This window comes from Aythya ferina, assembly GCF_964211825.1.
Source record: "Aythya ferina genome assembly, chromosome: 3".
Lineage (NCBI taxonomy): Eukaryota > Metazoa > Chordata > Aves > Anseriformes > Anatidae > Aythya > Aythya ferina.
The window spans coordinates 18,743,383-18,771,058 of NC_140298.1; the positions used below are offsets into that span (position 1 = coordinate 18,743,383).

General features: G+C 41.3%; 1 protein-coding gene across 7 annotated transcripts in view; it reads left to right on the forward strand.

Moving 5' to 3' along the window:
* Positions 1-27,676, forward strand: part of LOC311434892 (uncharacterized protein) — a 167,666-nt gene that overhangs the window by 80,585 nt on the left and 59,405 nt on the right. Inside the window, exon 1 of one of the 7 annotated variants that reach the window (XM_084515376.1) lies at positions 24,569-24,721. The exons of the other annotated variants lie outside the window; for them this stretch is intronic. The gene's annotated coding sequence lies outside the window, so the exon portion shown is untranslated. Of the gene's footprint in view, positions 1-24,568; positions 24,722-27,676 lie in introns of those variants that run through there. 7 annotated transcript variants of the gene reach the window in all.

A 27,676-nucleotide genomic window follows, 5' to 3' on the forward strand; every position in this document is an offset into this window, starting at 1 on the left:
TTTGGCCAATTTTTTTTAATTTGCAGTGGGTGGTACGTTGTTTAAATCACTGTACAGTATCGTTCCTTCTCTCTTGCTGCATGTCTGAGTTGCAGGTGGCACCAGTTCCCTTGAGAAATTCTGGAAAAAACTTTGTGCTGAAATTCTTGTATCTTTGGAATTTACGGTTATTTTTATGAGTGTGTGGTTCTCATCCAGGGCATAGCAGGTAATTATTCATGTGGATTCAGAAAATGATGAAGAACCAAATATCAAGAAAATACTTGCAACACAGGTTCTCAATGACAGAGCCAAACTTCAAGATAGAAAATAATCTGTTATCAGAACCCAGTCTTCTGCATGTTAGTATGTGCTGACTTTGACTCTAATACATTAAATGGCACGTTGTTCCTCCATTTTTTCATTCATGATGTCTGGGCCTTTCTGTTAATGAACGAAATGCTGTGTTTTCCAGCTATGTTCTCTATTTTTACAGAACGATATTTGTAAATCTTATGAAAATAAGTGAATTTCCTTAGAACAATTATCAGAATCCTGCCTTTTAAAAATAGATAGAGCCTTTTAAAACATACAGTTTTAAATATGTTTTCTAAAAACTTTCATGTGGTTGGAGATTTTTGTCAGTGAGTGGACATCTATAAAGAAATGGAAAGCTAAATTGGTGAATTATCTGGAGGGTTATTTTATTATTATTATTTTTTTTTCCATAGCCATTTTCTTACTACCACCACTAAAGACAATGACTGTGTTCCTGTACAGCGAAGACATGAGTTTTGCTGTCAATGTAGTGGAGGACCATTATAGAAGAGAGTTATTTGCACGTGGGAGGGCCATCATCCCCATATCTACACTTATGTACCTTGTATAACTGAGATCTCCATTAACCTCACCACTATCAAGAACTATGCAAAGTGAGTAAAGATATCACAGGCTGGCCCATAATCTCACTAAAAAGTATGGGGTTGACACTAACCCTACAGGCAATATGTTCTAGCTTGGGTAATTAATAGCATTTTACCCTCTTTACTTGGGTCACCTCACACCTCTTGCATCTGCACTTGCATTCTGTTGTTTGGTGCTGTAAAAAGTTTTTGTATGCTTGCTTGCAGGTGGGAGAAGAGTGCTGTAAGTCTCATCTCTTTTAGACATTGTAAATCTTTGTAATGTACTCAGATTCTTAGGATGAGAAACAATATAGAAGGGCAAGGTATTATTTAGTTCAAGTTCTGTGGAGTGTTTTATGTTTTTGTCCTTCAAAGAAGTTCAGGGCTTAGAAAGTGCATTATAAAGAAAGATAAAAGAATTTTGTAGTACAGAGCCTAAGGAAAAAAATATATCTTTTATTACTTATGAAATCAACACTAAAATTATTGTCTTTAGAAATGCAGATAAACACATTACATCCCTAATAGGCCATGTGTCATGGAAAAATATATTGCATTTTGAGAGGTTCTCCCTTTGAAGTCATCTGATAAAGGATTTTAATTGAGATCATTTCAATATGCAAATATGGTCTGGCCATTACACATCATTAATGCTTAGGCTTAGCGTAAATATTCCAGTCTAAAGGCTGGCTTTTTGCATGCTTCCAACCTGCACAGAGAGCGCTTATCACAGGCAATTATCTTACCCAAATAAAAATGAAAATGGGAAAGTTAAATAAATAAAAGAACATTCTGATGGAATCGCATTAATGTGCTTCTTGGTTAACATTAGCCCTGACTTTCGGACAGCTAGATTTGTTAATGCGCTTGTCCTTTGCTTATGCATCAATCCCAGTAAATCTTCCCATGTTCTACAATGATATATGCCTAGTCATATCTTTTCTGTTTAACAAATAAGCTGTTGAGATAACGAAGGTAGGATCAATATAGGGAAGTAAAATCTTAAGAGAGCGTCATCTTGATTTTTGTTCTTGATCAGAAGTAAAATCCCTGAAGATAAAACTAATAAACTGAACGTCCTCAGAAATAATTGATAATCTACAGATTTTGGATACTGTATGATTTAGCAGATATTTAGAAATCAAGCTCTGTACTTTGCATAAAAATGCATAATTGCATATAGGTGTTTTTTGCAGCATCCAAAAAAAAAAACACCACAAAAAACACCCAAAAAAACACCCCACAAAAAAGGCATCCAGCTCCCAGTGACAGGTGAGGGGAGTGAGATGCCAAATTGTCAGGTTTGCTATTGAAAACCTCTCCTCCTGTGGCAGAGTTCACATATGCAGTATTGGGAATTTAACTCCTGATTTTCTGTTGTGCAGCATGTCCTTAAGCTGACTGCAACAAGAAAATCCAATTCTAGGAAATGAAAGCTATTGCAAAAAATTGTTCCAAGCTGCACGTCTCATTCTGCATTAGAAGCACACAACTTCTCAAGGTCTCCTAGAGCAAGAAATTCATTCTGTTTAGAAGCTTAATATAGCGCTTATACCATTCATAACCAAACCCATCCTGTGATTTATAGGTTACTAATTTTAATGTCGATACATTTATTCAAAACACAGTCTAAATAAAGGTTTAGTGTCAATCACATTTACAAACACTACAGTTTGAAATAATTAAAACAAACAGAGGAAAAAAAATACCTGCTAGTTAATTCCACTTATACATGTATTTATTATTATGCAAATTAGGGAAAAACCTTTTCAAATGGTGTCATCTCATCCCTCAGCTGCATTTACAATATCTATATTCAAGCTAGTTCATTCTGGCTGCCTAGGCACTGGGCTGGAAATCAGGAGGGATGCTGCACTCCCTGTTGTTGCTCGCTCATCTTCAGTAAAGACAGTTGGTCCTTCAACACCTTCATTTCACAATCTGTAAGATGAGAAATACTGTGCTTCGTAAGAAACTGTGAGACCAATTTATTTAAGATAGTTACCAGGCTTCCCATGTCCAAGGTGCTTTCTGAGCTGTTTTTTCCTTCTACCAGTGAAGTTGACTGGATCGAGGGAAGGCACCTCTACTTCGCAGTTTACAAAATTTTCAGCTTGGGTAACCGTGTCCCATACTTAATATCTACCAGTAACAGTCTAAGAACAGTCTTGATTCAGTGGCAGAGTTTTGCCTTGTGAGTGTATGAGGACATTTGAAGGAATGAGTTGGCCATGATCTAAGGCCTGCCAGGAGTCATAAGTAGCCCTTTTGACAGATTTTCTGTTACTAAGGTTCGTATTTCTACTGCACCTCCTGTGAAACAGATCTTTCCGTCCTCCTACATGCACTCCCTGTTTCTGCTCTGACTGTCAGCTTCTATCCTTTTCCACTCCTATCTGTATTTTCTTTCCAACCATTCTTCAGTGGGTTCTTTCAGAGATGTCTGTTTAAGTATCTCTGCTGCTTCTTTTCCTTGGTCTGTAAAAAATTAATGACCTTCAGAATACATTAAAAAAAAAATGAAAATTTTCAGAGCCATCAGATTTTTTAGGTGGTCTGTGGGAGAAAGAAGGAAAGAAGAAGCTTTCACAGTGAGAAGACACTGGGAAGTGGTTTGGGGAGTCTAAGCAGCTCTGCTTTTTTTTTTTGACTGGGTGTACTGAACAGCCCTGTTAGATGAATACAGGTATCTATCTACACGTGATTTTGACTGTCTGGACTCAAGAGCCTGCCCAGCTTCCTTCCCATGTGACCCCCTGGTCACACAGGTCAACTGGTGACAGACTTCTGCAGAAACCCAAGCCTCAAACTGAGCTTCAGAAGCATATGCAGACCCCCTAACCCTTCTGTCCATTGTGGTCAGTGGTTGACATTTAAATTCATACGCTCATCTGTGGGTATGACTGAGGTATATGGGCACCCATGTCCCTCGTTTTGGAAAAGGGCATACCATAGTTGTGCTTGCTGGATGGGCCTGCTAGATACAAATGGGCTGAAAGTGAGTGTATACCTCAAATGTCCGTGCAGCAGCTCGGTCCTTTCAGCTGTCCCTTACAGGGAATCAGTTCATGGGGATCATAATTTTACTGTAGCTATGGTGCTAGTAGGGGTTACAGTAGCTCATTTAAACCCCACTCAGTTCTGTCTACAGAGCACCAAGGCTAAGGTGATATTTGATCCTGTTCATCGTGATGCACTGCATAACAGCAGTGTATACCCAGTGTCAGTATACAAGGGATTTAAAATCTTGGCACCATTTCTCAAAGATCTCCACCCTCTCACAGTTTCTCCCTCCCTTTACTGACAGAAGTTTGAAAAATTCCCTGGAGTCAATGAAAATTTTGTGTGGCTGAAAATCGAATGAAGGCATTCCATTTTGGTAATTTGGAAGAAAAGACGTATTTCCAACATATTTTCAAATAACTCATTTTATTTTCCTCCTTATATACTGTAATCTAAATGTCATCAGTCAAAGCGATTTTTTTTTGTATAGCATTTCAAAATTTGGGCATTTTGTTCAGGTTCAGAACAAAGCCAGTGTGTGAAATCCAGAACCGGAAGTCTGCCTTCTACCAGGCCTTGCCAACCGCCAACCATTGCCAAAATCTGGGAAAATTCATCTGACTCTCACAACTGGACCCGGTTTTCATAGGGCATGGGACCAAAGCTTTAGATCCAAGCACCGAATCTTTGAGAATATTTATTTAGGAGGAAAACTGATTTTCTTGCACTTTTCCTTAAAAATCTAATTATAAATTTTGGAAGAATGTGTGGTCTCTGTGATAGGAAGGAGGTTTGTGTACTGAAACTCAAATTGGCTGGAAATGAGGAGTCCTTGACTCGCCACAGAGACCTGCAAAAATTCAATTCAGGTCAAAGAGGAAAGGAAAGAGAGAAGAATAGACAAGATTAGAAAAAGGGAATCAAAGGACAGGGGCTAAGGAAGGACTGGGATAAGGAGAGAAAACACACTTGAGAGGAGCAGAGAAAGAAACGAGAAAAGAAATAAGGGGAGAGAAGGGAAAAGACAAAGAAATGGGGGAAAAACAGAAAAAGTACAGAGGGCAGAGAGCAAAAAAGAACTTGGAGACAGAAGGAAAAGCTGCAGGGAAGAGGGTTTATTAGAGAAAAAAATCGCAGCTTGCTGAAATATGGTTGGCGTAGAAGATTTTTATTTCATACCCTGCTGCCTAGGCTCTGATGATTCCTAGGCTGAAGGTATATGACACTGGTAGATAACATACGGGCAGCTTCTGTGCTCTTCTGAAAAGCTTTTTGTGTCCCTGACAACTTGTTCTAATTGCACAAGTTCAAACACTTCAGATGTTCTGTGTGGCTGCAAGCACTTTAGAAAAGGTTGATGTAGAAAAGCCATCTCTCTGTAGTATCTGTGGACTGACTTTTTTTCACAAGTGCTTATGTTGATAGTTTAACTTTGTTAATCCAAGCACAGAGCCGACATTGTAAGTATCTTGAATTTAAAAACATTAGATTGCAGGAAAATTGTTGGGGAAAATGAAGTTTGCCTCTATATTTTCAGCAGTACTGGCTCTATCTTTTCCTGAACAGAGAAATATTTGTTCAAGCACTTCCTCCTGTCTGCCTCCAGCACACCTAGGTTCTTTATCCAAACCTAGCTTGGCCACATCAGCCGCTGACTTCACTTTTAATGAGTGATAGAAAATGCTTTGAACCTTCAAAGCCCGGGAGACTACATGAAATTTATTATGGTGTGACCAGGAAAAGAATAGTGTATCTCTCACCTGGGACCTCATTTGAGGTCCTCTTAGGAACTGATTGTGGAAATGGCAGGACTGACTCAAGCTGAAAGAGCAGCATAATGGGGGAAAAAAAGGGGTTAGCAAGCAGAGATGGGGCTGGTAGATTTTAAGGTTCCTTTCAGTGCTGAGGGGAAGAGTTGGTTGCACAAAGGGATTGCAGAGGTAGGAGTTGTTCAGAACTAGAAAGCAAAGGTTGCAGATTAAGGTGAAATAATGTTCCAAGAGAAAGAAGAGGTATTTAGAGGAGAACAACTATGTACTAGGACTTTGAGTCACTTTAACACTCCAAACTATGTATATTGTTCTCTGTGTCTCTTGTTGCTGGCTTGCATCACCTGAAATGAAAACCTGGACGTACACACTCAGCTTGTATACAGAAGAATGAGAGAAAACAATCACAGAAAAACTCCTAAACATAATATCTAGTATGTGTCTTTGCACTTGCTTCTTTGGGCAATCTTAAAAGGATGGCAATTCAAAGGGATTACAATGCAATAGAAATGCAGACAATTGGGAAACAGAGGTCAGGAAAAGTATGTTTTTTTTCTTTCCACTCTTTTCACACACCACCAATTTTCAGACAGGATGGAAAAAAAAAAAAAAAAAAGTACCTCAGTCAGCTGGGGTGGGGCAATCTTAGAATAGCTTGGGTTGGAAGGGACCTTGAAGATCATCCAGTTCCAACCCCCTGCCATGGGCAGGATTGCCACCCACCAGACCAGGCTGCTCAGGGCCTCATCTAACCTGGCCCTGAACACCTCCAGGGATGGGGCATCCACAGCCTCTCTGGGCAACATGTGCCAGTGCCTCACCACCCCCTGAATGAAGAATTTCCTCCTAACGTCTAATCTGGATCTCACCTCTTTCAGTTTAAAACTATTCCCCCTTGTCCTGTCATTATCTGACTGAGCAAAAAGTCACTCTCCACCTTTTTTATAAGCCCCCTTTAAGTATTGAAAGGGTGCAATGAGGTCACCCTGGAGCTTTCTCTTCTTTAGACCAAACAAACCCAGCTCTCTCAACATTTCTTCCCAGGAGAGCCACTTCATCCCTCTGATCAACTTCATGGCCTCCTCAGGACCCGCTCTAACGGCTCCACACCCTTTTTGTGCTGGGGGCCCCAGATGCAGAGCTCAGGTGGGGCCTCACAAAGGCAGAGCAGAGGGGGACAATTCCCTCCCTCACCCTGCTGCCTGCTCCTCTGTTGATGCAGCCCAGGACGCAGTTGGCATTTGGGGCTGCGAGCACACACTGCTGGCTCATGTCGAGCTTTTCATCCACCAGAACCCCCAGGTCCTTCTCCGCAGGGCTGCTCTCAGTGAGATCTTCCAGTCTGTCCTCATGTCTGGGATTGCCCTGACCCAGGTGCAACACCTTGCACTTGGCCTTGTTGATCTTCATTAGGTTCACATGGGCCCACTTCTCAAGCTTGTCCAGGTCCCTTTGGATGGCATCCCTTCCTTCTGGTGTTCTGACTGCACCACTCAGCTTGGTGTCATCTGCAAACTTGCTGGGGGTGCACTTGATCCCACTGGCTATGTCATTAAACTATTGTGATAAAATGTTCTGAGCTACAAGGCTATAGAAGCAGCACACCTAGATTGCACCTAGTTTGTGCCATGCTTGGCTATATAACCCTACTTACGGAGCTGTAAGTGTAGTGGTTGCACAACACCACTCAGATGGAAGAATTTGGAAAGATTGCTATCCTTAACCATTCCTTGGTATACTATCACTGGGTACAGTAGAAAGAAGTCATGGGTCTGTAATTCACATTTGGGCTAGCTAATATATTCACAATTTGGTCTCTGCTTTGTCAGAGAAATGGAGTTGTATAGCATAAGAAGCTTAGCTTTGAAAAATGTATTGCCATGGAAAAAGCAGTAAACAACCAAACAAAAAAAAAACACAAAAAATCTGAGCTGGTGGTAGGCAACCCTCCCTCTGTACCCCCCAATCCTCTACTCCCCCAAGCTGCAGTCACGGTAGCACATGGGAGACTTATCAGACTACCCGGATCGTGTCCCAGTGTGTGTAGACTTACTCAAGACTGCTGGGGGAAGAAGTGACAAATCCCATATGGGACATGAAATGAGAACCTTTATTTTAGTGCCAGTGAAACAAACCTCCCTCCTTCTTACACATCTACTAAAATGATCTTTATCTGACACCCCAGCACAGGAAAGCTGACTATTCAAACACTGGGGGGAGGCTGGAGAAGGAGATGGGCCTGTAAAAGTTAATCTATAGTTTAAACAGCCCCAGCTACTCATAAAATCAAAAGATAATAGCAGCAAGATTTTTCTTCCTCCTGTTTGCATATGTTATGAAAGGCACTACAAAGGGAACATCAGTGGTATATTCTGACAGAGTGCAGCAGTTGGCAGATGTTTTTTAATTAAAGGAATTCAGGTAATGAAACAGTACCAAGGGTACACAAGAGCTACCACATTTGCACACTCCTGCACGTGTGCGCGTCCTCTTTCACACACCCCTGTTCACCGAGCAGCACTTGCTCATACAGTTGTTCTCGGACCATGGTCAGTGTAAAGGAAAAAAAAAAAACATGCAAAAACTGATTTGAGGCAGGTCTTACCTTTTCCAAAGACATCCCGAACACTTTTTGGGTGTGATCCCTGCCTGCTAGTGGCTATGCTTGTCTGAGGAGTCTAGAGAAAGCAGGGAGCCCACCAATGCTTCTTTTAAAGATGTGGCAACCTCGCCTGGCTCAGTGGTAAGGATTTGGACCTTCAGCTGGGGGACCAGCATAGTGTGGCTGCAGGTCAGAGCTGGATCAGGTGATAGTCCTGTTCACCGGCCATGTGAGGCTTGTGGCTGTGTCACAGCAAGCCTCGCAGCAAGCTGTGAGATTAAATTTATTATGTAAGTTAACATGCTTGGAGACCTTTGCTGAGTACATGCTGCAAAGTGCAGATTTATATTGTCTTGAATTTCTCTGTTCTATAAAACAGATATGTAAGGAATGATTGATGACATGTCTTACTTGTAGTTAAACTGGGGGTAGTGTGAAATCAGCTTTCTCTCTGGTTTCTTGCCTTTTCTGTTTTGAGTTCCAGTGAAAATCCAGAAAGGGAGAGTTGCGTTAACATACTGTCCCCTTGCAGCCCAAACTAAATATTTATTCTCTCATGATGATTTTTACCTTAGTCCAAAGGATTCCATAAAGCAGGTGTCGAGGCAAACTCTGCAGAAAAAATGACTGTTTGTTCATTTCAAGTCATTTTGGGTGCTTACAAATTCATCATTCAACTAGAGGTCAGTTATTTTTGCAACTGGAGCAGCAAGGACTAAAAACGTGTTCAAATTTACTAGTGAATGAGTAGCTGTGGGAAGAAAACTCAAGATGTGCTTACTGCTTGTTGTCTCATAGCCTCTCAACTAAAAGTCAGTATTTCAATTGTCTATAGGAGTCATAGGAACATATGACTCCTAGATTCTACCTTGGAATATTTGCATAGCCTAAAATTGGTGCCAGTGATAAAATCTAGGGTGGTTAGCAGAGTATGTGCGGGCAATAAGAGGCTGACTTGAAGAGTCTCAGAGCATTCCCTGGGACTATTTCTGTTGTCTCTACAGAGATCCAGTGGCAGGTTTCCTGATCTGAGGGATTAATAGCAGGCAGCTCTGTTCCCCACCACAGATTCTCTGTGCTGTACCACAGCAGAGGAGAGAGCTGAACCTCTGAGTTTGCTTGGAGATGGTTTTGTTTAGGTAGGAAAACTGAGCTAGTGTCAATAGGGCATAAATATGTCGAGGGGCAGCATATGTACTGTCCTTCTTGGTTACTGAAGCATTGTCAACAGTTCTTGAAATACATCTGCAACCTTTCTTATCTGGACTACTATAAGCATTGTTCTTTCATCTGGGAAAAAAATTTGCTTCCTTCATGTGCAACATTTTGGGTCTTTCCTGTCATCTCCCCAAAAGTTAACCTTACAGCAGAGTAAGATGCAAGGTTGTATCTTTGAATGGCTTCAAGTGATTCTCCACTAAATTACAGAAGTAATTTTAGCTGAAGAAAATATTTTATATAAGATTGAATTTCAGCTATTTCCATGAGTATCTTTCTTATGTTTTTAATGATTATTGATTTCCAAAAGAAATATGTTTTCTCTCTTTTTGAAAGTTTGTTCTTTAGTAGGTTTGTATAATCAGAGTTGTCTATGTCCAAAGCAAGTAAAGGAACATAAGCACCACGCAAAAAGGAACAGATTTACACTTGGCCTCTAAAGTATTTGGTTTACAGAACTGAGATAAAAATTAGTCCCCAACTGGGTAGTCGTGCCTGAAAATTTGTCTAAAATGCTTCTGTTTTGTTCTAGTACTATTATTATAGCATCTCATGATCTTAGCCATAGTCATTTGCATGATATCCCAATGAGAAAAGTGGAAGGTTGGTACCTTAGTTACATGGATGGGGGCAGAGGCCTAGAAACAGTGGCTTCCAAAAATCACACAGAAAATCCCAGTTGAGTTAAATCTGAGTCAAACTCAGATCTTCCCAAGTACCTGAGTAGTACTGAAGCCAAAAGAAGCCCTCCATTGAACAAGCTGGTAAATATTGAAAAAGAGTTTTGTATTAATTTTGTGGGTAGCTTTTCAAAGCCCACATGAAAACGTATCTCATTGACAAAGAGTCTTATGGTGGGTCTATTCACACTATGTTCCAGACTATCATTCAAGTTTAGGATTATCCTAAAGCTGAATGAAATCTAAAATTTTGCTGTTCGTACAATCATTCCAAACATGCTTGGTTGCAGGACAAGACAAGTGTACCAGAGGTAAATTTACAGCAAGCTGAAAAACACAACACATCACCATGACATGTCAAACCCTAATTATGGATGAGCTGTTTGCTCTTCTGTCCTTCCTTAGACACATATAAGAGACTTTCCAAACTAGGTTTTTAAATATTTATGTTGAATAAGCCTTATGACTTAGACAAGATCATTCCAAGGGATACTATTTCTACTGTGACACAGACAGAATTTCTTCCCTGCAGATGTATGAAAAGGAAGGTAGAAGTACAGTCTTTCTGTATTAGCACAACGGTCAATGCACCAGGCTGCAGACTCTGTAGGGACATTGCTGTCAGCACCATTCCTTTCTGGTTCGTGTCCCCAGGTCACTGCTGTGCCATGCCGTACTGTCTGAAGTCCACACAGTAACCATTTTTCACCTTATGCTATGAGTGCTGCTGGAGGGTTTCTGGCAAGTCTTGGAAGTCTGTCTTGGATGGGGTCTGCCTGAGTTGGCTGCAGTGGCTTCTTTGAAAAAATTGTGGTCTTGGGTGATATGTCTTGGGGTGCACTTATGATGCTTTTTGTTTACCCAATGCATTATAACAAGTGCAGCTGAAACATATTCAAATGTGTTTATATTCATATGTGCTGAGATTCATGTGTTTGTGTTGGAATTTATCCTTGGAGCACTCTTCACACTATTTAAAAGGTGGGAGTTTCATACCGTAGGATTCAGCATCCCAGAAGGTCTGTGATCTGTGGATCAGGAAACAAAAAAACAAACAAACAAACAAAAAATGGTAAGAGAAGCTTTGATTTTCTCTCTTCTCCCCACTTCCTGAAGAAGCTTCATTATGGTCAGTCTACTGCCATCTCTGGTCTATGGCCCACTCTCCTGTAGGTTACTCTTCAGCTGTAATGGGAAGACTGGGCATGCAACAATTAATGTGGAAAATTTGGGGAAACAAAGTGTTTCATGGCTGTCAGAAATGGTTTTCTACCATCCGTTCATGTGCAACTGTTTTAAAGCTCTCCATCAAAATATTGAAATAATGCATAACATGACTCCACCTCCTCAGGCAAATGTTCACATTTGCTACATCCAGAAACTGAATTCTTGAGTAAAACTAAAGATAATTTAGTTTATGTAAGGACTGCCCGTTAATTCCTAAGCAGATTTTGCAATTACATTTCTCAGGAACTATTAAACTTCCTTGCCACCTTACTGTAATTTCAATCCTTGACCAGCATGGAGAATCATCAGAGTAAGTAAGGCTTTGTTATCCGTAGGAGGGTCCATGTGCTTTATGACTGAATAATGAACACAGGGGAGGGAAACACACTTGTTTCCTATGTCCCACACTGTCCTGGTGTACTATGAACATGTAGGCTGAGGTTTTAAAAAGTTATCCTTAGATTTTTGTGTAACTAAAAACAATGGAATAGGATTTATAGTTTTCTTAAAAAGCTTTGGCAATATTAGTTGCAGAACTTATTTTAGTGCATTTAAAGTTGTAAATGTCTTTTAAAATTTTCTTTCTTTCTGTCTCTCTTTCTCTCTCTTTCCTCCTTTCCCTGTCTCCCTCCCCCCATCCCTAACCCAGTAACTAACAAAATAAATGTTAAAAAAGAAATGGAAATTAACAAATGGAATAAGCTGCTGACAAAACATACATAACAGTTGTGGTGTAAACACCCTGCTCAAAAGAACAGATTTTCCATAATATCTGTCAGTTTGCAAGAAGGAAAAAAAAATGCTTCACAGAGCAGTATAAATAAATAACAGTGCGATGTGTAACTAATATTTTCTAATTTTCATAGGAGCCACCATCTTGGCAATATTGTGTTGCTTAGGAACTAACAAAAACATGTCTTTTTTTGTTTTGTTTTTAATGGTTCCTTTGTGCCCTGATATGTTTCCAAGTTGGCAGCTGTAAGGAAAAACAATGTGATTTGGTTAGATTCAGCCCCTCTCTCTCTCAAGTCTGGAACAGAACAGATAAGAACTTGTGTGTCAGAATACAAAGTTTACTCAGCACAAGTCAAAAGCTTTTGATGTTTGCTATCCAATCTGGCCCGGCATCTTTGAAGTTCAGTTACTCAGAGTATAGTCCCATCAGTAAGAAATAGCCATTTCCCCCAATGTTAGTTAAAACACTTGACAAATAGAAACAGCCACAGCAAAAGCAGCAAGATATTGTCAGACCCGATCTAGGCATTTTCATTTCTGTTGGTCAGAAAGAGTGAAAATATTCAATAGAGTGTAGGGAAGAAAACTGACAGAAAATTCTACAGTGTAATTAGGTATCCTGTTCCTGGAGTGGGTTTCTGTTTGTTGTTCATCAATTAAATGTAATATGCATTGTAGTCATTCTAAAGGCTCTAGAAATATTCAACTGCATCCTCTTTGTATGCCTATCTTTGAAATTAGACATTGGTCTCATTTGTTAAGAATGAAACTTATTAAACGTGTTACCAACATCAACACATCTTTGACATGGAAAAGGTATTTTCATTGTCCTTTTCTTTTCCTCAGTCGAGGTTTCCAATTCATTGCCAGTGTAAATAGGCAGAGTGCCTTTCAAATTGGTGGACTCATTTACACCAGCTAAGGATGTGGCCCAGGAAGGCTAAAATTAAGGAAATTGCCCCCAGTATCCCATCACAGAGCCAGAAATGCAACCCAGCCCTGAAACCCTGTCATGTGCTTTAACTACAAATTCATAATTAAAGCAGGAAAAGCAGTATGATCTGTGGTGTAACTCTTATCAGGGTCTTTTGAACTATGCAATGAATTATTTAATTGGCATGGATAAATTCCTTTCACTTGAACAAAATCCAGCCACGGTGTTAAATATTACGGATGTCAAATATTAAAATGATTTTCCTGTGCTACTAGTAGTGTTCTTTGAAGGAACAGCATCTTTGTTCTAGGAAATAAAGCTCTGCAATCAATATACAACTAGCGAAGTCTCACATTCTCTACCTTTTACTGAGTAAACCTTGGACAACAAAGCAGAAACCCTCCTCTTTTATCCATCATGGGTTCTCAAGGAGACCTGTGTTTGCGATTTTTTAAGGCTATTCTAAAGGGTCAGTTAGATTATATTCAGTAGCCAAGCAAAAATTGTACAGACATAAGGAATACCACCACCTTTAATTGGAAATCTGCAGTCTCAACAAATTGTAACAAATCCAACTTCTATTTTTATTATAAATATGCCCTGAGTTAGCTGTTGGGAGGATGAAAGCCTGATATAAAGGATACAATTGAGTTACAAAGAAAAATGCTGCACAATGGAGAGATCGTTTCTCCAGGCTTTCCTTCTGTGAGACCCTGTCAAGTAACCATTGAGGATTTTTTTTTATTAACATCTTGGTGTTTAGTGTATGGTATTGAAATTCTTTCTTTCCCCTCTGCTCCCTCTTTTGTCATGTTCTCAGCTCTATTTCATGCCTTGCCTCTTGCCACCCATCTGTTGACCTTTCCCATTAGGAAGGTGCGGAATCTGGGAGATGGGTACCAGTTCCTAACCCTGACTGAGGAGGTTGCACAGAGATAGACACATGCACGCTCCACCCCATGAGGAAAGGAGGTGACTGTTGTCATGCACTGCCCCAGAGATAGATGCTGCCGCCGTGACGAAATATGTGGGAGCTGTTCCTAATATGACTCAGAGCGGCTGGGAGATTTTGGCAGGTCTTGAGTTTCTGTAACACTCTCTGGCCTGGGATGTGCTCCAAACACACCCCTTTTTACCTCAGAGCTTGTGGAGAGAACAAGAAAAAAAAGCGTCTACTAAAACTGAGAGATCATGTCTGTTGATAGTCCTACAGTTAAAAGAGAGACATCAGTATGTCTTCTAGATTAAGTACTTGGTTATTGTCACGTCTCCTTTTTTTTCTAAGCAGTGAAAAACATAAAAAAGGGGTCAACACAGAGGCAGTGGACTATGCTACTGACTTTATGACCTCAAATCTTTCTATGGGAAGGCACGGATACCCTTCCAGCCACAGACAGCATTTGTTTTGCATGATCAAAAATGCTGGTATTGCTCATTTCAAAGCAGTCAGGAGTAGGCTAATCTGAGATAAAGCTAGGAATGAAGCAAAGGCTAGATCTTGAAAATGATTGTTGGCCAGGTCTATATTGTCTATGTAGACACATCTCCGATGGATTTACAAGTCACGTGGATGGACTCCAAAGACCTGTTGAACTCCCTGTTCTCCAGGGATTTTGTGGAGGTGGGTGTACCACCCAGGGAGAGGGGGGAAACTCCGTATAAGAGTTCCTTGTGAGAAAGGGCAGATATGCATATAGGTGCCAAGGCACTTTAGCAACATGTTAATCAAGAATGAGCAACACATTTCAATTCAGCAGGGAAGTAGTTTTGCTGGCAGTTGATCTGTCCTGGTAGACATGTTCTGTGCCCTTATCAGAGCGAAAAGAGGTAGCTAGTGGGATGCTGGGCTTTTTTCTTCTTACTCCCTGTAGAAAAATACCCATCTCCTGGGGAAACACTATTAACAAACTTTTCTTCCTATACAAATGGCTGGAAGGTGGTTTTTGAGATACAGACCAGCAAGTGAAAATCAGCATAGCTCCACGGATCTGATTGACTGCAGGGTCTTTGTTTTGATCCAGTGGATCTGGTTTGTAAAATGAACCTTTGCCCAACAGAGGATGTGATTTTTACATTGAAAACACCATGTAATCATGTAATCCTAGAAAGATAAACTGCTGGGAGTTTTTATTTCGTGTGCGACATGACTCTTTTATGTTGCTTGGACAGTGGAAAGAAATCTTAGAAGCGCTTCAGTGTAATTGTGACTGAGGTCTTTGGACTTTAATTCCTATACATGTGCAAACTCTGAAATTGAGCATAAAGTCCCTTTGTGTTCCCAATAATCCACTTTGCTGCAATATAGTCCCAGGCACTGCACAGCCCTGGTGAAACTGTTTTTCCACATCTATCTGCTGTGAATGTATCTGTGTTTGGACTGTAGAATAGGAAGCTCTGTGATAAATCCACATTTGTCTGTATATTCTGTGCTATACAGCAGATGCTGCGAGTGACTTGCTGCAATGAGACTCGCAAGCAAGTTGTTCTTGTTTGAGGACGTGGGGAGTTCATCGCCTGAGAGCAGCTATCATTTCTGGTTCAGACTTACCATGGCATTTATGATTTGAAGGTATTACGCTGTATAGCATTCTTTTATTTCCCAGATTCTCCTTCCAAAGAGTGGAAACTCGTAGGCTGATGTTTTGACAGTAAAGCAAATGTCGATTGCTCTTTTATAAATTCTGACAAGCTACTGTATGTAACATTTATTTAGTGCTGTGTGTGTGTTGCCAGCAACACTAGCTAAATTTCTTCAGCAGAAATAAAAGGGTTCGATCAATCATATTATCTGGGCAACCTGTATTTATATCTCCAGTGTGTCATAACCTAGTGTTACTTGTCATTTCTTATCTGATCTACAAATATTACAAAAGCAATTTTCTGTCAGACTAAGGCTTGATCACAGTTGACCTCAAGCACCTAAGCATATTCACTTGAGAACCTACAAAGCTCCACGAATATTTACAGGTGCTGTTCTCCCTCTGCTGTACCCACCAGTATCAAAGAAAATCAGCTTGATGTTTTCTACTTAGGTTCCTTCTACCCTCATATACCTTAACATCACTTACTTTCTGTCACTTTCTAAATGTTCTGGAGACAAAAATAGTTATATCTTTATGTCTTCAGCTGGGCAGTACATGAGCTTAGAGAGATACTCATTTTTCTTATCTTGCCTTCTCCCTCTTTCCCTTTTCTCTCTTACTAGTTTAGTCTTTGTTATTACAAAATGTATCCTTTTTTTTTTTTTTTTTTTTTTTTTTTTGGAATGTGTACAATGAAAACAGAATGCCAGCTGCATCTTTGCTGAAAGAGCAGCCTTAGTTAGCACAGTAGCTTCGGAGCACACTGGGAAACTGTTGATGCTGCAACCTCTATGACTGTGAGAATATTGCTCTGTGAGTTGTTTTTTATCAGGAACTCATAGCTGTTGGCTGGATGTCTGTGGATTTTTCTGGATTCAAATTTATCCTCTCCCCCCCCCCCCCCTTCTCCCCAATACCAGATTTATCTTTGAAATGTACTCACAGATGGTATAAATCATTTCTAAATGTCCTCGGTACAATGCAGTTTCTTAGGAATTCCTCTTCTCTTGTTTTGCAAATGTTTTTTTTCTTTGGCATATTGAAGTGACCTTGGTGTGTCTTACAACACTCAATATCGGGAGGCTTTATAAAACTCATATCTCAGAAGTGTCTGACATTACATTACAAGAGGATCTGTAAACCTCCGTGAGATGACGAATGTCTTTTTTAAACAACAGACCAAGACTTCATTTAAATTAGTAACATGGAGATTAGAGGAGCTCTCACAGGCTGTGCTGCAGCCATGCCAGGACTCTAGGAATATCAGTCACATGAAAGCTGTTAAGTTTGAGATGGAAATAAATCAAGGAGCCTGTAAAAACTGTCAGCAGGTCAGGGAAGTTTATGAACTCTTGCTGTATCTAATCATAAATCATAAGAATAAGCTAAAACTGAGAAGAAAAATGTCCTCTTTTGTAATCTAATGCTGTCTGTTAAGGCAATAAAACTCAAATGAAATGCATGCATTGCAATTTTTAGTTGATACTTTACATTATTACCAAAGTGAAGGAAGAGTTTCAAAGTTATAAAACTGAGACAAATGAGAGGTGGGCCTGTCTTGGTTGCCTTTTCCAGGCCTGCATCTCCTCGGCCTTCCAGAAACAAAGAGCACTCATCCAGCAAAGCACTTAAGCACGTATGTAACTGCAGACACTTAGGCAGACTTAATAATGGCAGTGGAACAGATTCACATGCTTAAAGTAACATATGGGCAAAGCTCTCTGCTGGGCTGGGGCTTAAGGGATGGGTGCAGTGATCAGCCTCGCACGGCTGTATGGCAAGCAAAGGATCAGACCTGGGATGCACGCCTGAGCTCCCAGCTACGGAGAGGAGTAAAATGCAAATAGTTTCTGGAGGAGCCCAACCATTTAATCTTCCAATTTCTCTCTGTTGTCACTTTCAAAACCCTTATGACCAGCTCTCTTGCTTGTAAAGTCCTCCAGCTCTGGAAAGCAGAAGCCACTGGAATAGGGCAGACCTGGCTTTGTCAAGTTTTAGCCCCTTTGTGCCACGGTCTTTCCATCCATGTCACTCAGGAAGTATCCTGCATCTGTTTAGAGCCCCATTGATTTCGGTGATGCTCTGTACAGGGGCGAGGGTTTATTTGTGGGGATTGGATTACAGGGTGATGGCCACAGGTTGAAAATCTTCCTTGCCGGGCATACTGTTGTAAAGCACTCTGAATGTTTCCGATACTGTGGATACTGTTGTGCTGGGGATCCATCTCAGGGTATGGTAAGTGTCCTCAGTACTTTACAATGGCATGCTCGGCATGGAAGATTTTACAATCTGAGGCCCTGACCTTGCAATCTGATCCTCACAGACAAATCCTTACCCCTGTCTGGAGTAGCACTGAAGTCAATAGGACTGGTTGAGGAGTAAAATACTATTCAGTGTGAATAAAGGAATAGGGAGGAAAAGCCTGATACGGTACGAACAATGCCTGAAAGAGGAAGAGAAAACATCTCAGCTTGCATTTAGCAGAAAACAGAAACATTTGAGGTTAGCTTTTCTTCCTCTTCTTCTTAGCAGGACTGTGTACGCTAGCCTTGAAGTCATCTGGAATGTATTTGCTGCTGAGAAATTTGAAAGGATTATGTGTATACAATTATACAGTATGTACATAGATTGTACACCAGGATGTTCAAACTGAGGGTGACAGAAGTCAGTGTGAAAACATACTGCTGAGGGAAATACATCAGTGATAAAGAAATCTTGCTGAGGTTGTAAAATAACTGCAGACTGAACACTATCCTACTGTAAAAATCAGAGCTGTTAGGGCCTGATGCAAGGTGAAGTTGAGTCACACTTGTTTAAAGAAGAGCATTGTGAATGTTCTGTAGAAACAGAGCAAACATTTTTTACTGGCTCCAAAATGCTTCTTGAGGAGGCACATTCTCTTGCTGGGGTTCTCATGGGACAGGCGGTGAATCCAGTGTTCATAAAGCCGCGGAGCTGCTCCATCTCCAAAGGAAGGTCCTAGCTCCATGGCCGTTCGATGTAAGCACTGGATGAGTTCTCCTGCCCTCAGGTAGCATGGATGGATTTTCCTGGTACTGCTAGCATACTTGTTTGATATTGAAAACTGAAGATGGTAGGGGAGGGCATATTGTCTGTGGTCAGGAAAACCTGGAAACAGCAGCTAGAGTTTAAAGCCAATACTAGCCGTTGTGAGTGTTTCAGGCTCAGAAGTGTGTTTCTGTTGATTAAGATGCCTGATTTCAGAGGTTGGCATGTCCTCAGACCCAGAGAAATTCTGGTATCTTATGGTAGTTACTGAAGTTTAGGGGGCTCCTAGTCAGATTTCTCTATCCCTGGCCAACCTCAGCCATGAGAGGAAGGTGGACTGCCCCTCATCACAGCCACTGAAAGCCTTGATTTGGATAAGACACTATGGAGCTAGCTCGGTTTTGTGTGTGCATGTTGAGGGAATTAAAGCTGTGCTGCAGAACTAAAACTCCATATTCAGCCTTCGCTGGGTAGTAAGGAGGGGAAAATCTCCCACCCTGGGAGGGAATTGCACTTCTTACAAGTCAAACACCTGCATTTTGGCACATCTGAGCACAGAAGGAACACTTCTGCATGTGGTCTCCCCTGGCATGGTACCTGGCATGCCCAGATCTGAGCAATCTGGCCTCAGGAGAGCCCGAAATGCCCACTGTGGGTCATAGAAAGGTAAAGGGCTGCTGGGTCTGGGGACGGAGCAGGGACTGTGCAGTGCTCTCTCTAGCCCTGGGGGGAGCCCCTCCATGGAGTTGCGGGGCCGTTTGCACAGCCTCGTGGCTGGCGGGTTAAATGGGCTCCTCCAGCAATTGTTCGCACAGAACAGAAGTGATAAAGCCAGGATAATGAGGAGGAGAAAGAGCCAGGGTAGGCCTCCTAAAAACATTTACCCAGATCCATTTTTGCTGATGCATACAGGCTTCCATTTGCTGCCCCCTTCGCTCTCGCTGACCTCCTCTTCTCGCCGCGCGCTCAGCCTGCTCTGTTTGTCCTCCCTGCTTTAAAGCCAGCCAGGGGCCTGATTAACCTCGTGTGTGGATTGCCTGGCGAGGACTAATTACTTGTACTTCCTTCTGTAGCACTGAAAAACATGTTTTATACTTGCCCTCCAGACACAGACAGGACATCAGGATTGGGAAAAGGCTATAAACCAGCTCTTCATTAGTTTCTCTTCATTGTTACTGGGACAGGACCTTATGGCTCCACTTCCTCTGAGAGGGGGTTACTGAGACAGAATAAAATGCAGGTGCCCAGGTGCCCATGACATAGTTTTCCCCTGCAACCAACCTGAATAGCTTTCAAGAGGAGAGATCAGAGACTCTGGCTTTTGTAATGTCAGCATCCTTGTTAAACATTTAGCAATCGGAATTCAGCTGCAGTAATGCCTCCAGCTTTTTTGTTCAATGGACACAAATCCTTTAACAGACTTGTAATGATATTAAAGATGAATGAAGAACATACAATATTTAATTCCTTGTCTGTGATCTTTAGTGCAGAGCAGTTTGATCTGAGTGTTTGCTTATCATACCGAAAGCGAAGGCTTAGTAAATAAGAACAAAAATTCGGTGGGCGGGATGTCAGGGAGAGCAGGGAGCGGGCAGTTTGTGACAACCAGGGAAGGATGGTCTGGGAGGCTGCAGCTGAAGTACATCTCTTACATCTTAGAAATGAAAGCAACAACAAAGTCAATTGGCAGTGGGGGATTTCCTAACGTTCCCCTGATCAGAAGGATAAGGAAAAAAGGTTATTATATAAATCAAAAGCTTTACTAAAAGATCAGTCAAATGCAGACTCAGGGGACTGGCACTGGTAGCAAACATCTTTACACTGTCAGGTCACTCTGCCGAACTGGGTCAAAAGCAAGACTTTTATTAACTGAAGGCTGTTGAGAAGCAGGTGTGGATCAGATTAATGGTCTAGAGCTCAGCTGGCTAAGAATGGCCAGACACAGAAAGAGACAAAAATTAACCCCAAACTATTGACCAGGAGCGATGTCAGTGTGCAGTGTGCCTGGGAGAGGTGTCAGGCATGGGGAAGCATGAGCAGGCAGCATCAGGGGGGAGAGCTAACTATGGTCTGCCCCGACACTGACACTATGGTAGGCTAGAAAAGGGAACAGAGAGCTGATTTTGGTCTGAAAAGTGGGTATTTGTTGGGTGTCCTCAGGAAACAGGGCCACAACACTCTGTGTTGGTACAGTTTGCTGACTAGAGAAAATGGCACGCAGTGGGTTGCTTTGGCTGGGTCAGGGGAGACTGGGCAGCATGGTGGCGGTGAGAAACACTGCAAGTAAAGGCAGGGAAATGTATATGGGAAGGACAAGCACATGATGAACCAGCCTGGTATCACTTCCCATGGCGGTGTGAATCCCCTCCTTGCTCACCGGCACTTGAGGCTCTCCCTGGGAGGTGGCAGGCCACTTCCCACCAGTCACTGCCTGCGCTCTGGACACCCGTGATTTCTGAGGTCACGTTCATAAGCAAAGCCAAAGATAACATAATTCCTCAGGCATGTAGTCTCCTCTGTTCCTAAATATCTTTTTCTTGCAAAATGTATGCAACCGCCTGTGTATTTTCTGAGCTGGGAGAGAGAAAAGACCTGCATAAGGTGGAGAGAAGCTGCTCCTCAGCATAGGGATGTTTCTCAGTAACATTTGCTGCTCAGATAAGGCAATGGAGGTGGTATGAAAGAATAGGAAGAGCTCTTTAATGAGAGTGAATGAATGAATAAAGAGATTCAGCTTGTCTTCCTTAGGAAGGAGACAGACAAATAACAGGAAAACGTATAGGAAAAAGGCATAAAAATTGTAGTGATCATTGCAACAGGATGTTGTTGAAAGCATTAATTTAGTGAGATTAAAAATTAGAATGGGTTTTTATTTGGCTAGTGAATTTGGTAAAAACTATATAATAGGTAGAAGGAAAGATTTAAGCTGAACTATGTTGCCTCTGACCTGAGATCTACTAACACTGATCTGCGATTAGAGATTCTCTGATTCGAGCTACTGGAGTCAGAAGAGCTTCAAATCTAATTCACCGTGGCAGACAGGGCACTTCCCGTCATCACCAATTTGGGGTCCGGAGTACCGTGATAATTCCTGTGTTCCTGCCTTTGGAGCGCTTTCATATCTCTACAGTGGTACTCATTGCCCGATTGTTACCTCTTTCCAAATCCAGTTCAGAACTGAAACTTCTCTACATTTTTCTCTACAAAAATGTAAAAACAGAAAAAGCTTGCTTTTTCTGTTTTTACATTTTTTCCCTGCTCCTTAAAGGGCAAACCAGTTCGAAGTTTTTTTTTTTTTTTTTTTTTTTTTTTTTTTTTTTTTTTTAACAGTGGAAAATGTTTGTTTCTCAGTGTCCAAAGGTGTCTTCTGTTGATTATGATGGCATTTAACTTCAAGTACCTTAAAACCTCAGTACATTACACTTAAGAAAGGCCCATTTTGATTCTTAATAATCTGCAATTTTGGGGAAAGTGTGTGGTTGTTTTTTTTATGGTTTTGTTTTGTTTTTGTCCTCCCTTCCCTCTCCGCAGCAGTTCTGGTAAATCTCTCATCTATTACATAATTCATTATTTAGTAATTAAGAATATAACAATATAACAATACATTCAGATTTGCTATCAGAGTACAATTGGAAATTCTTATTTTTTTTGCCTGTTGCAGAAGAAAGGGGTAGGTGCATTACAGAAAGGCCTTTAATTGGGATGAAAGAGGGAAGTGCTCTCAATCTATATGCTTCGGGGCATAATGTGATCACCAGCTGTAGTCAGAAGAGATCACTGTCTCTAGTATTTAATAGGACAAAATTTGTCACATTTTGATGATTAAGTAAAGAGGGAGGGTATGTCTTTGGCTAAGCAAGTATTGAAAAGAACATCACCAGCAAAATAATTTTTGATGTGAACTGAGTGTGTACATACGTTATACATTAGCTATCTGCCAGCTAATTAATTTCTCAACTTCATTCAAACTCAGGTTTTCTGAGAGTGACCATGAAAAGACAATGTTTAAAGTGAGCTCAGGCAGCAGTCTAAACATGATAGTAGACCAAGGAGCCTGTCACTGCTGGTGAAATCAGCAGGAGATCACTTTTTGTAGAGTTTGGGGAATGTGAGCAATACAGAATTTCTGCCCCACGGTGTTTACTGAAAGGATGTTGGTTCAGACAGAAGATAACTTTCTTCACAGCAAATTGCAGGCTGTTTCCCTCTTCAGACAGTAGAAGAGATTTTTTCTGCTGGAGAACATGTCCAGGGAAATGTATGTTGAGAAAAGGAAGATTCTTATTTTATTTTATATGTGGATTGATTAGTTTTACTTGTAATCAACAGACACAGTACTATCCCACTAATTTGGAAGGGTGTCACTGGAAAACTCTAACATTATTTTTAGAGATTGAAGTTCTTTATCCTGTCCCTCTATCCTTCTGACACGAAGGGGAAGGAGTGAGGGAAAAACATGAGATGTGGGAATTTGACTGGGCTGTGTATGCCACGAGAAGAGAAGGCTGTGCAAAATACAAATGAACGGCACAGACAGACAAGGATGTGTAAAGAGTAACCAAACATAAGGTATAAAACACCAGGGAAAGAAGAAAACTGGACAGATTACAGAATGAAATTAAGAGTGCAATAAAGTGATAAGGAAAGCAAAGACTGAGAATGAAAGGAAGATTGTACAGGAGGGTGAGACAGATAATGAGAAATGTTTCCAGAGTGTAAGGGCCGTGAGGTCAGTGAAGGAGAGCATGAGGCCTCTAAGACATCACAAAGGTAATTTATTGTCAGAAAACATTTCTAAATGTAATGTATGCTGTGGCTTGATACTCACAAAAGGAGGACAGGGGACAGATGCCGCAGGCGGACATAAATTTCCCTGGGGAGGATGAAGAAATATGGGGAAGGGGGGAAGGAGTCAGGCTGACACAGGACTGCCCTGTGACCTTTGAAGACTGGCAAACAGTGTCAGGATGGGATATTAATTGAGAAAAATAATGTCTTATCATTGTGCTAGCTGAACTGATGGGACTGAAAGCGAAAACAGTCTGTCATTTCAGGACACTATTAACCCATCTGAGCTGCTTCTGTGCAGCATCCCGTGGCCTAATCGGTGCCCAATTTGTCTAGAAACTGAACTTTTTTTTTTTTTTGTCCAAATGGAGGTGAAAAGACTGTTACATGCTGCTGAAGCCACAGCTAGCTTTAAGTTGCTTAATTTATATGTGTATTGTTTTCCTGCAGTCCTGAAGCAAGGGGAAATAATTAAGTGCTGTGGGGAGTATGTATAAGGCAACGATGACCTCCCATGGTACTGGTAACCACCATGGCTTCAAGCCAAGATTGCTTTGCTCATTGAGAAATTACTGTGACTATATGAATGTGTATAGGAAACTCTCACATGGTAAGAAAGTAAGAAATATCATTCTAAACTCTAGTCGAAATAACTTAAACGTTACATTTTGGTATTTGCCTTCTACAGGTGTTCCTGGATATTCATAGGAAAGATTTTTATTTTATTTTATTTTATTTTATTTTATTTTATTTTATTTTATTTTATTTTATTTTATTTTATTTTATTTTATTTTATTTCCCAAAAGGTGTGGTGCTAGATTCTTGGCTTGTGCAAGTCAGTATTGCTGCAATGAATGAAAAGTGGAATTTGCTGCAATACTTACTCATTTTTCTCCTAAGACCCTTCTCAACTATTGTCTGACAATGTATAGTGAAGGATTTCTCTGGAAGCAGAGAATCTCCAAAGATGAGAGTTCCTGGGTCTGCCTCCTGCACCAGGTGAGCTTTGATTTTTTGCAGGAGGCAGGGAGTGTCCTGGGACAGAATACAGCTGTGCTTTCTTCTGCCCAGCCACCTGCAGGTGTGCAGCTACTTGCCCCAGCCTTTCCACTATCACAACACAGAAGGCAACACAGTTAAGAGAGACACAGATGGCTCCTCCTGTTACCTGAGGCAGCTCAGACAAAAGAGAAATTCAGTCTGGAGTTGATAAGACAACAGGACTTTTTTCATATTCTTCACTGCACGTAGGTTGAGGTCATGCCACCAGGCTGCGTAGCCCTTCCTTCGGTGAGTATTTCTTCTCAGGATTATTTGTGTTGCCTCCTGTGGGGTGACATGTGTGAGCAGTGAGTGCGTGCTCACTCATGCGAACAAGGATGATGTGCTCTGTCCCACAAATAGCTGTGTGATTAGTCATCCCTGCAGCGAGGGAAGTTTTAAGTCAGTTGCCTCGGTTGAAGCTAGCACACAATATCCATTCTCAATGTTAGTTGCCACTTACTTATTTGACAAGGCTTTTAAATTAGAAGCACATTTCCTCGGAGACCTCTATGGGTGTAACCAGCCCCAGCACTCTGAGAACACTCTCACAATCGCCTTTTAAAGCCCTGCTCACTGGTGATGTGGGCGAACAGAACAACCTGTGGTTTCACACTGCTTGATACTAGCTATGTGTGAGGCCTGGGCAGGTTGCAGGTAGGCCAGGCTATCCCAGTAAGTCAGGTGGGTACCACCAGATTGTAGGACCAGGCTCTGGAACCGGGTTGTCTATATGGTTAAATGATCAGAATAAGCTTTGGCTTGGGGCACCTACTATTCTCCAAACAATTCCCTGGCATGGCCAGGGGTTAGCACAGGCCAGAGACTATTCCCAGTAGGTGGTTTGGATGCAGCCACCCTGTTTCGGCGGCAGGGACTGTTTGGTAGCGTGGATGCAGTCTGTTTCATGCCAGTTGGCCTCAGTGTCAGAGAGTGGTCTGAGGTATTTTTAATTTACCAGTGGAGACAAAGCTTTAACTGTCAGTAAAACACATGGCATAACTGTCAGAGGATGGCATGGACAACCTCATTTTTCTTTCATTCCAGACTTATATTTGTGTCACTTCATCAGTTTTAATAAATTAATTCCTCATTTGCTTTGCTACAATAGAAAAAGAATGTGGCTGTGGAGATGGGTTTCCACAGTAATGTCCTACAGACTGGTGGTCAAAGCATGAATGTCCTCTTGGTCAGAGGTGTCACAAGGTACTATTGAATCTTGCAGTCCATGATAGGTGTTGAGGAGCTGAGTCTGCTTTTTGCTCCAAAGCTATGGGAGCTCTAATTTTAGCTAAGGTTTATTTCTTTACTACTGTGACAGGAAGCTCGAAAGCCCTAGAAATCCTAGCTTGAGTCTTAGGGATGTGGGGCTCCCCAGCACGGCCTGCTACGGCTGGCAGCGGTCTGGGAGTACAGAACTCGTGGAAATGATGACTGCATTGAGCTTCCAGAGATCACTTAGGTTTGAAGCAGTTCAGTTATTCTTAAACAATTCTATTTTTCAAAAACAGAGGCATTTCCTGTAGAGTGGAAATTCCACTTCTCAAGCTAAAAAGTCACTAGCTAAGAGTTGAGAAGGAAATGAAAGGATAACAACTGAATTACGGATCTCCTAGCTGGTGTGCTAAGTCACTCAGCAGAGTATGCAAAGGTGGAGCTCATGAACACTTGATAGTGCTTGATAAAAACAAACAAATAAACAAAAAATACCAAACTTTCTGGTAGCAGTTATGACTGTGTGGGTGATTAATTTTTTTAATGTAACAAAGGAAGCAGACCTAGATGGGTTTCCGGACCCTTGTCTATCTTAAAATTTCCTATGTAATCTCCACAGACATCTCCTTCGCTGCAAATATACTTTGGCCAGTAGCCTTGAGGTTTATTAACACCATGGAAAGTAATTATTGCCTTGTCCACACTCCCCATGGCAGTTATTGTTTAAGTATTTCCCTTATCCTGGATTGCAGGAAAACAATCCATTACATAAATCTACTGACAAACAGTTATGCTGCAGCAGCTCGAGAAGTGCAATATTCTCTCTGTGCTAATTTCAGTAAAACAGCACGTTTTTGTAAATGAGCTAATCCACAGAAAGTGACAGAATGTTACATTGCCGAGGCCTGGCTGAGCTAATAGTACAAAATGAAAGAATGTTTTCACTGCCTGTCCTCAGCGTTCAGTTGGCATAATAAAATACTGTTTTCCTCAGTAGAATATATGTCCTTCTACTTTGCTTCTCTGTCATAATAAATGACTGGCCTGAAATTAAATGGGTTGTTCCTGGACACAGGATGTTAGTGATGGGAAAGACCTGTTTGATCATGCAGGCCATCTCTTTGTGAGTACAATGCTCCTTACCTTGCATTTGGCAGTGCTCTTTCTAATTTAGTTTTAAACATCTCAAGCGGCCAACCTTCCAGTGCTCTCCTTACAGGTCTTGTGCTCAGCTTTGGGGTTTGGACTTGTAAGCAAAGACAGTCAGGTTACTGAGGCTTAATGAAGTAAGTAGCTCACTGTAATTATGAGCAAAAACATTAACCTGCCCCAACAGCAAAATATGGAAGCATAAATTGCAGCTAACGTAAGTAATGTGGGATTGAGAAGGTCTCTTCTTAATGTGATTTGGTCTATGTCTGGGGTGGAATAAAAACTCCTAAACAGTCTTTAATGGCATTGCAACTGTTGACTGAGGACTGGGGTAACTTGGTCACCTTTGTTTGTGATAGTTGGAAAGTTTTCTCTCACCGTTTCTCTCCCTGGTCTCACCTTACAACTTCCAGCTATATTGCTGTGAAGCATATGCAATCGTTTCCATTCCAGGGGGGTTAATATCTTGGAAAAGTCTATAGACTGCAAAATGATGGAGTCATCATTTCCCCTCACCGAAGGGCCAAGCCCTCTGCTTTGCCAAGTGGTGACAGCCCAGGATTTGGCTCTACCTGTTCTCCCTGTCAGTCTAGGCCCTGCAACAGGGCCTTGATTCAGGTCTGAGAAAGGATGACAAATGTCGCACTGGCTTGACTGTGGCTTACAGCCTCCTAAATCAGGGTTTATCACAGGTTTAAATCATGTTGTGAATAATAAAGGCAAAAATTAACTTCCATCTGGGAATGTGTAAGTCTTCATTGAGAGCCACGTTGTGTGTTGTGAAATCTGCACTCATGGACCTGACTGTACACTGTCAGATTCTTAGGTCTAGAAGAG